An 11,220-nucleotide genomic window follows, 5' to 3' on the forward strand; every position below is an offset into this window, starting at 1 on the left:
CTTTGTGAAAGATTAATTGACCATAGGTGTCAGGGTTTATTTCCGGGTTCTCTATTCTCTTCCATTGGTCTGTATGTTTGTATTGGTACCAGTACCACACTGTCTTGATCACTGTGGCTTTGTAAGATTGCTTGAGGTCTGGAAGAGTTATGCTTTCTGCTTGGTTTTTGTTTGCTCTGGCAATTCTGGGTCTTTGGTGGTTCCATATAAATTTCTGGATTGTTTGTTCTAGTTCTGTGAAAAAATGTCATGGGTAATTTGATAGGGATTGCGTTGAATCTGTAGATTGCTTTGGGTAGTATGGCCATTTTCACAATATTAATTTTTCCAACCCAGGAGCATGGAATATATTTCCATTTTTTTTACATCTTCTTTAAGTACCTTGATTAATGTTTTATAGTTCTCGGCATATAAGTCCTTTACCTCCTTGGTCAGGTATATTCCCAGGTATTTGATTTTTAATGGAAATCACCCAATCAGGACAGCAGACAGAAAACCAAAGGATAAAACATGGAAGCAATATAAAAGACCTATGGGATAATATAAAGTGGGCCAATCTACACATAATAGGAACCCCAGAAAGAGAAGAAAAAGAAAAGGGGATTGAAAATATATTTGAAGAAATTACATGTGAAAACTTTCTAAATCTAAAGGATACTGATATCAAGATACAGGAAGAACAGAGGTCTCCAAACATGTTGAACCCAAAAAGGCCCACACCAAGACATATTATAATAAAAATGGCAAAAGTTAAAGATAAAGAGAGGACTCTAAAGGCAGCAAGAGAAAAGCAAGGCATTAATTATAAGGGAACCCCCATAAGGCTGTCAATTGATTTCTCTACAGAAACACTACAGGCCAGAAGGGAGATGTAAAATATATTTAAAGTGCTGAAAGGAAAATATCTGCAACCTAGAATACTCTATCCAGCAAGAATATCATTTAAAATAGAAGGGGAAATAAAGAATTTCTCCAATAAACATAAGCTAAAAGAGTATAGCAATACTAAACCCATTCTAAAAGAAACACTGAAAGGTTTCTCTAAATTAAAAAAAGAGAGAGAGAAAAAAAAGAGAAAAAGAAGAATTAGGATGGAGCAAACCACAATTGGAAAGCAGTCATTTAAATAGGCCAGCTTACAGATCTAAACACGAAGATGCTTAAAAAAAAAAAAAAGACATCAAAATCATATAATGTGGGGAAGGAAAATAAGAAAATATAGATTTTTTCTTAAATGATGTGTTTCAGCCTATATGACTATCAGGCTAAAGCAAGCAGATGTAGGAAGGGCTTAATGTCCTTAAAAAACAGGGCAACCACAAATCAAAACTGAACATTACATTCACAAAAACTGAAAAGAAAAGTACTCAAGCATAAAATAAATGGAAACCATCCAACCCAAAAAAGAAAGGAAGAAAAGAGAAACATACAATCAACTGGAAAACAAGGTTTAAAATGGCAATAAATACATATCTATCAATAATCACCTTAAATATCAATGGACTGAATGCTCCAATCAAAAGACACAAAGTGGCAGATTGGATAAAAAAGCAAAAACCTTCAATCTGCTATCTACAAGAAACTCACCTTAGAGCTAAGGGCACATATAGATTGAAAGTGAGGTGATGGGAAAAGATATTTCATGCCAATGGGCAAGACAGGAAAGCAGGAGTTGCAGTACTCATGTTAGACAAAATAGACTTTAAAACGAAGGCCATACAGAAAGACAAAGAAGGACACTATTTAATGGTTAAAGGATCCATTCAAGAAGAGGCTATTACAATCGTCAATATATGTGCCCCTAATATAGGAGCACCCAGATACCTACAACAAATACTAACAGACATAAAAGGAGAAACTGATGGGAATACAATCATAGTAGGAGACATTAACACCCCACTCACATCAATGGACAGATCCTCTAGACAGAAAATCAACAAGGCGACAGAGATCCTAAAGGACACGATAGAAAAGTTAGACTTAATTGACATTTTCAGGACATTACATTAAAAAAATTAGAATATACATTCTTCTGAAGTGCACATGGAACATTCTCAAGGATTGATCACATACTGGGGCACAAAGATAACCTCAACAAATTTGAGAGTGTAGACATTATTTCAAGTATCTTCTCTGACCACAATGGCATGAAACTAGAAATCAACCACAGGAAAAGAAATGAGAAAAAACTAACTATGTGGAGACTAAACAACATGCTACTAAAAAACCAATGGGTCAATGAGGAAATCAAGAAGGAAATGAAAAAATACCTTGAGACGAATGATAATGAAGATACAACCACTCAGAATCTATGGGATGCCACAAAAGCAGTGCTCAGAGGGATATTCATAGCAATATCAGCCTTCCTCAAAAAAGAAGAAAAATCTCAAATCGAAAACTTAACCCACCACCTATATGAATTAGGAAAAAAAGAACAAACCAAACATAAAATCAGCAGGAGGAAGGAAATCACAAAGATCAAAGAGGAAATCAATAAAGGAGAGATTAAAAAAACAATAGAAGAAATCAATCAAACCAAGAGCTGGTTCTTGAAAAGGTAGACAAAATTGACAAACCTCTGGCTAGACTCACCAAGAAGAGGAGTGGAAAAAACCCAAATAAACAAAATCAGAAATGAAAAAGGAAAAGTCAAAACTGATACTACAGAAATAAAAAAAAACCATGAGAAAGTACATGAATAATTGTATGCCAACAAATTTGACAATCTAGAAGGAATGGACAACTTTCTAGAGAATTACAGCCTGCCAAAACTGAATCAAGAAGTAGATCAACTGAATAGACCGATCACTAGAAATGAAACTGAATGTGGAATAAAAACACTCCCTACAAATAAAAGTCCAGGACCAGATGGCTTCACAGGTGAATTCTACCAAACATACAAAGAGGAAATTATACCCATCCTCCTTAAACTTTTCCAAAATGTTGAAGAAGAAGGAACACTCCCAAAGACATTCTATGGTGCCACCATCACTCTAATTCCAAAACCAGACAGAGATACCACCAAAAAAGAAAACTATAGGCCAATATTTTTGATGAATATAGATGTAAAAATTCTCAACAAAATTTTAGCCAAATGAATCCAGCAACATATTAAAAAGATCATACACCACGACCGGGTGGGATTCATCCCAGGTGCACAAGGATGGTTCAACATACGCAAATCAATCAATGTCATACACCATATTAACAAAGGAAAAGTCAAAATCCACATCATCATCTCAATAGAAGCAGAAAAAGCATTTGACAAAGTTCAACATCCATTTATGATCAAAACTCTTACTAAAGTGGGTATAGAGGGAACATACCTTAACATAATTAAAGCCATTTACAACAAACCCACAGTGAATATAATACTCAATGGAGAAAAGCTGAAAGCCTTCCCACTGAAATCTGGAACAAGTCAAGGAAGCCCACTCTCACCACTGTTATTCAACATAGCACTGGAAGTTCTGGCCACAGCAATCAGATAATCAAAAGAAATATAAGGCATCCAAATAGGAAGAGAAGACGTAAAACTGTCACTGTATGCAAATGACATGATACTGTATATAGAAAACCCAAGGACTGAACCCAACAACTGCTTGAACTGTTCAACAAATTCAGCAAAGTAGCAGGATATCAGATTAAATTCAGAAATCAGTTTTTGATTTCTGTATACTAACAATGAAATATTAGAAAAGGAATACAAAAACACAATACTTTTTAAAATTGGTTTGGGTTTGTTTTTTGTCTTTTTGTCTTTTAGGGTCACACCGGCAGCATATGGAAGTTCCCAGGCTAGGCGTCTAATCAGAGCTGTAGTGGCCGGCCTATGCCAGAGCCACAGCAACTCAGGATCTGAGCTGTATCTGCAATCGACACCACAGCTCATGGCAATGCCAGATCCTTAACCCACTGAGTGAGGCCAGGGATCGAACCCACATCCTCATGGATGCTAGTTGGGCTCATTATTCACTGAGCCACAACAGTAACTCTGTGTATGTATATATATTTGTGTGCATGTGTATATATGTATGTATATATACGTGTGTGTACATATGTGCGTGTATGTGACATATGTGTGTATATGCATGTCCATATGTGTGTATGCATGTGTGTATATGTGTCTCTATGTGTATATATGCATGCATTATCTACATGTGTGTATGTCTCTGTATTGTATATATGTGTGTATGTATGTGTGCATACGTGCATGTGTTAATGTGTATGTATGTGTGTGTCCATGTGTGAGCATGTGTGTGCACATGTTGTCATAGTGTGGTCAGAGCTAGGTGCATGGGCAGCACTGCAGGAGGCTGGCACTAAACAGATGACATCTAACCTCCCTTTGTGTCATGGTGTGAGTAAGTCCAGCAGAGTGCAGGACAGGACATCCAGGAGCTGCCATCCCCTCCAGATTGACTTGAGTCTGTTAATTTGCACCCTTCAAGCAACAAGGGACACACCTCCTGTGAGAATATCCTCACCTGTCTTTCTCCATCCTGCCTGTTAGAGCCTCATGCAAGTAATTACCAAAAGCCCTAATGACGTATAGATCTGCTAGCCGAACAGCCCCCTAATACTTCAGGGAACCCCATAGAAACACACATAAACTCCCTGGAAAGAGGAGGAGCTTCGATGGTGCAGAAGCTGGTCTGACCATTTCACACAGGATGGAGGGAGGCTGTGGAAACCTGAACAGCCCAGTGATTCTCTCACCCACTCTCCTCTCCTGGGGCCCATGTCCGATCCTATGTGACACCCTAACATCCCCTAAGCAGGAAGCCACTGTGTCTCTGATGGAAGGGATGGGACAGGATGCAGAGGAGAGGTCTAGAAAGAGACTTGGAGGCAGAGCCAAGCCAGCCAGCAGGAGCCAGGAGCCCCATTTCAGCAGAGGAGTTGGGGAGGCTGGGGAGTTTGGAGAGAGGATGTCAGTCAACAATGCAGCCTTCATTTGGGAACAGAACTACCTAGGAGTTCAAATGTTAACATTTAAAAACAAAAGTGGTTAGTCTTAACCCCTCCCTCTATTCTTTAGCAGTGACTCCCTGGTTAGTGGGGGACAAGAAACCTGAGGGGAGCCTCTGGATCCTGGGGGTGGGGGGCGGTGGTCAGTGCCGCCTTCCTGCCGGGCTTGAGATGAGGGCCCCTGACTTTGAAGGGCTCTCCCATGACCCCTTCTCTCTGACAAAGATATGTCCTCACCTTCAACCTAAGGCCCAGTGCCTCCATTTGCCACACAGGGAAATAAATATCTGCTGTCTACCTTTGCTGATGGCCCTTCCACAGCACTGTTTCTGCCTGTAACCTCATCGCAGCCACTTGCCATCCAATGCTAACTTCATAGGAATACCACCTGCCTCCTCCCGGTGTCCTTATTGCTAAAACCTGGGCAAGAAGAAGCAGAGACTCAGAGACCTATAGGAGAGAGATAGAGAGATGGAGGGAGAGAGAGAAACAGAGAGACAGAGATAGAGACATAGAAACATAGAGACAGAGGCAGATAGAGACAGAGAGACAGAGAAAGAGACGGAGACACAGAAACAGAGAGAGACAGAGAGAGAGAGGTGGGAAGAGAAGGCAGCCCCTACTGTGACTGCACCCTAACACCAGCTGGGCGCAGCCGCCACATCTTTCTTCTTCCCCAGGGAGGACCAACTCCTGGGCTCAATCCTCTAGGCTCAATCCTCTAGGCTCAAGTCTTTCCACCTTTCCCAAGGTCAGGCCTGATCTGAGACAGGAGGGATTTGCATGTTAAAGTATTTTTTTTTTTCATTACAAACATGGCATATATTCGTTATTGAAAATATATTAAATTAGAGAGAAAACAAAAGAAACAAGAAATCATTCATAGTGCCATCACCCAGAAATAATAATCATTCTCAGTAACACTAAATTATCTATATTCTAACATCTTTTAGCCAAATAGCAAATTGTCTTTAGCTGCTAATTAACATGGTGCTTGGGGTTCCTACTGTAGCACAGCAGAAACGAATCCAACTAGGAACCATGAGGTTGCAGGTTCGATCCCAGGCCTCACTCAGTGGGTTAAGGATCTGGCATTTCCATGAGCTGAGGTGATGGTCACAGATGCACCTAGGATCCTGCGTTGCTGTGGCTGTGGTGTAGGCCAGCAGCTGTAGTTCCGATTCAACCCTAGCCTGGGAACCTCCATATGCCGTGGGTGCGGCCCTAAAAAAAAAAGTAAAGTGGTGCTTATTGACTTCCATAGTCCTTGCCCAGATCCTGCCCCATCCCAGGAAACCCACCTCAGGGTTTGGTTTGAGCCCTTTCTGCTGGCCCACCCATCTGTATAAGTGCTATGCATCCATCAGAGACCACATTCTCCACAATTTCCCTGGGAAGGTGTCACTCCAGGCAGAGAAGACTTCTCTGCAGTGTCTGCAGCTGTTCAAGGAGCCACCTGGGTGCTGTCTGGCCCAGGAGGCTACTTGTCTGCAGATGTGTCTTTTTTGTCCTCAGAGCCACAGGCTTAGGGGAGCCCACCCCAACAACAGAGGCTCCCCATCTGGTGAGGACCAAGGCTGCTGCCTGCGAACCTAGCATGCCTTCCCCAAATCAAACCAGGTCTCCCAGGGAGTTCCCATCATGGCTCAGCAGTAATGAACCCAACTAGTATCTATGAGGACTCGGGTTCGATCCCTGGCTGTACTCAGTGGGTTAAGGATCCAGTGTTGCCGTAAGCTGTGGTATAGGTAGCAGACCTGGCTCAGATCCCAAGTGTTGCTCTGATATGCGGGTGGCTACAACTCTGATTTGACCCCTAGCCTGGGAACTTCCACAGCATGTCTCCTACTGGGCAAAAGAAGACCAATTTGAAGACAGAGAGGAAGTAATCCTGCCTGATTTCAGGAATTGTAGTAAAGCCCCCTGAAACCCCGTCTCCCCAGTGTGGGAAACCTCTGGAGAGTCAGAGTGGGTCTAGTTGAAGTACAAATAGCAACTCTCTCCCTTCCTCAAATTAAGAAAGAAAATGAAAGAGTCTGTTCAGTTAGAAATAATGACAATTGCCTGGGTCACTTTGCTGTACAGGAGAAATTGGCACAACATTGAAAATCAATTACATGTTAATAAAAAATTTTTTTAAAGAAATAATAAATATTGTGTCTTTTTTCATCTTTGAAGCTTCAGGCTTTGTTTTATTTATGCAAATAATGAAAGTAGGTTGTTTCCTTTTTTTCCTTCTTTCTAGGGCCACACCTGTGGCATATGGAAGTTCCTGAGTCAAAGCTGCAGCTGCCAGCCTATACCACAGCTACAGCAACACCAGATCCAAGCCTTGTCTGTGAACTATACTGCAGCTCACAGCAACAGGAGTCCTTTAACCCACTGAGCAGGGCGAGGGATCAAACCTGCATCCTTATGGATAGTAGACAGGTTCTTAAACCCACTGAGCCACAACAGGAACTCTGAAAGTAGCTTGTTTCTTTAGAGTTCCACCACAAACGCCGGATCCTTAATCAACTGAGCAAGGCCAGGCATTGAACCTTCATCCTCATAGAGGCTAGCCAGATTCGTTTCTGCTGAGCCACAAAGGGAACTCTGGCTGCTGACTCATTTTTTGCACCTTCCTTTTCTTTTTATCCTTCACCTTGATTCCATCCTCAAATCCTGTCAATCCGATCTTCAAAATACGTCCTAAGTTTCTCAGTATCTCTCTATTTTCACTTTCATCACCCTAATCCAACCCAGAACCACTTCTACCCTAGATATTCCTACGGCCTCCTAACTGCTTTCCAATTCCACTCTTTCTCATCTATAATCTAATCCATTACCTGCATAAAGTGAGGTGATTTTTGAAAACCTATATTTGGTTTCCAGTTTGATTGGAGAAGATTTCTGGTGGTCTTCTCTTTTGTTCTAATAATAATAATTATTATTATTATAATAAAATACCAGATACACTGACCATGTTTGTATTCAAAACCACCTAAGGCCAGTTGACATTTCACGTGCACCCGCATGTTCATTGCAGCACTATTCACAATAGCCAGGACATGGAAACAACCCAAACGTCCATCGACAGATGATTGGATTCGGAAGAGGTGGTATATATACACAATGGAATACTACTCAGCCATAAAAAAGAGTGACATAATGTCATTTGCAGCAACATGGATGGAACTAGGGAATCTCATACTGAGTGAAATGAGCCAGAAAGACAAAGACAAATACCATATGATAGCACTTATAACTGGAATCTAATAACCAGCACAAATGAACATCTCCTCAGAAAAGAAAATCATGGACTTGGAGAAGAGACTTGTGGCTGCCTGATGGGAGGGGGAGGGAGTGGGAGGGATCGGGAGCTTGGACTTATCAGACACAACTTAGAATAGATTTACAAGGAGATCCTGCTGAATAGCATTGAGAACTTTGTCTAGATACTCATGTTGCAACAGAAGCAAGGCTGGGGGAAAAATGTAATTGTAATGTATACATGTAAGGATAACCTGACCCCCTTGCTGTACAGTGGGAAAATAAAAAAAATTATTTAAAAAAAATAAATAAATAAAAATAAAAATCTAAATAAAACAAAATTTCAATGAGTGCAGAGCATTGGCTGTTTTCATAGATAGAGTCAAAGACCAAGTCTGAGTGTTACGTCTGAGCGGACGAAGAGCAAGTCTCCCAGGCAGGAAGACTGCTGGGGTGGAGAGATAATGACCAGACTCTCAAGGGCTGTAGACATTGGTATAAAAAATTAGAATCAGGAAAAGTTTGAACAAATGCATAAATCTTATAATCTGACACTTCTATCTCTAGGAAGCATGCTGAGTAAACTCCAGCAAGGGGTATCTCCACCTCTCCCAGTTGGAGGTCCTTCCTGGAGTTAAATACAGAGATAAACTGAAACCAAACCAAAATCTAACTCCATCTCACTCAGATATTGATTTTTAAAAAATCGGCATTGAAGACATGAGAAGCATAGAATTTGGGGTTGTGCTAATGGGCAAAAGCAAGACCTACCTAATAGGATCTGAAGCCAGAAATAAACCACTTTTTTTTTTTTTTTTTAGGGCCGCACCTGCAGCAAAGGGAAATTCCTGGGCCAGGGGTCAAAAGAGATCTGCAGCTGCCAGCTTACACCACAGCCACAGCAACACTGGATCCTTAACCCACTGAGCCAGGCTAGGAATTGAGCCTGCATCCTCAGATGCATCCTCAGAGAGACAACATTAAGTTCTTAACCCACTGAGCCATAACAGGAACTACAGAAGTAAACTCATTTTGATACAACCGCCTCATGATAGCTCAGCTAGGGGTGGAGACTAAAAGATCATCTCTCCATTGCTTGACAGAGGGGAGGAGGTACCTTCTCTGGGTAAATAATTAAATATTACCAGGTTAATCTCTTTTCCAGGAAAAAAAAAAAAAGAACAGCAAACAATAAAAAAATGACAGGAAACACAAAGAAGCAAAGGTACTATAATCGAGAAAACTAAAATATCTATTCAGGCCTCCTCCACTAGGCTGTCTTCCAGAATCACAGTTCTGCTCTTTCTGGCACTTCTTGGGATGTGGATGTGAAGTTGTTCTTCACCTTTTCAATAGTGTGCATCCTCTTCTTGACCTTGTTTCACAGAGCAGGGAAGTTTCTACTCACCTCCCCACTAACATCCCAGTTCTTCATCTAGTGATTGTTTTTTGTTTTTTTGTTTTTTTGTTTTTTTTTCCTTCCAACATGTGGACATTCCGGCTGGGGATTTAACCTGAGCCACAGAAGCAACCTAAGCCATAGCAGTGACAATGCTGGATCCTTAACCTACTAAGCCATCAGGGAGCTCCCTAGTTACTGGTTCATGATAGGTACTTAGTGAGTATTAGAATGCATTATAAATAAAGAATCCAAAACAGGAAAACAACCAGCAAGGTGTGTGATAAGAAACTTGGATCAAGTGTTACAGTATTTGGGTTCCAGCCATGGCTCTGCCTCTAGCTTACCAAAAGACTTTGAAATGTCTGGGTATCTCTGAGTCCATCTGAACACATAGAAGGCTTGTACTGTGTACATGTATAACTCTGAATGAGAGGGTTATAAAAAAGGAAAAAATCCCTACTTCCTGACAAGCTCTGCTGGCCCCTATTCTGTGCAGGGACCCCTTGGGTGCATTCTTGCTGTGCTCATCTTCTCCCTTGGCTTTAATCTTTTATTAGTGTCATGGCACTGACGCGTCAGAGGAAATATGGTGCCTTAGCATTTAGTTCGGAAACAAGATATATTCAAAGCAGCCCATTTACTGACTCTCCTAATCTGTAGCACCCATATCTTAATCAGATTGAAAGCTTCCTCAGATTAAAATTGGAACCATATGATATATTCATAGATATATTTCTCTACCTAAACCTGTCTAAATGTGGATATGCCTCTTTGATGTGCAAATGAGCAGAAATATTGTTAATTATTGAGTTTTGTAGAAGGGGTGTACCAATGAATTCAGGGACTAAACATCATATGTATGGATCAACGGCCTGTGGAAGTGCTGATGATAATCACTTTCACCTCTGAGTGTCATGTACTGACTCCAGATCCAGAGGGATCTGGCCCAAGGCACAAGACTCCAGGCTTCCTTACCGAAGAGGTGCAGACAAGGTTCTCTGTTAAGGAAGGTGCTGTTTCTCCAAGGCGGGGCTATGAGTTTGATCAGAGGAAGCACATATGGAGGGTCAAAGAGATTTAATATGATAGAGGGGGAAAAGTAAATGGTAGCTTTTGTATTCCTGCTGCTCCCCCAAATTAAGACATGCTATAATGTCAGGGGTTAAATGGCAAACTAGGAAACAATAGCCACTTTGGTTTCTTCCTTAATGCTGTCTGAGAAATTGTTTTCTGACAAGAAATAGGCATCATCTAAATCACTTTCTCTTTTGCCCCTTCAGGTACAATGAGTTATCATTTCACAGTGTAATGAATCTGCCAATCTAGGAAATTCCAAAAGGTCTTCTTGATAGACTCAATATCTTGGCTTTTCTTTCTCTGACTTTCTCTTACCCTTGAAGAATGTAATACCTTTTCAACTCTCTTGCTCAGAAGTGCAGTCTGGAAATTTCGAGCATCATAAGTATCTTTTCTTGAGAGAAAAAAAATGAGAAGACAATAGAGGAAAAAAAAATGGAACAACTAGATAGTAAGTACAAGAGGGAAGGACAAGAGGGAGAAGGAGGCAGAGGATAAGAAACTGAGAACTCAGAAAT

Source organism: Phacochoerus africanus, chromosome 11, assembly GCF_016906955.1.
Source record: "Phacochoerus africanus isolate WHEZ1 chromosome 11, ROS_Pafr_v1, whole genome shotgun sequence".
NCBI lineage: Eukaryota > Metazoa > Chordata > Mammalia > Artiodactyla > Suidae > Phacochoerus > Phacochoerus africanus.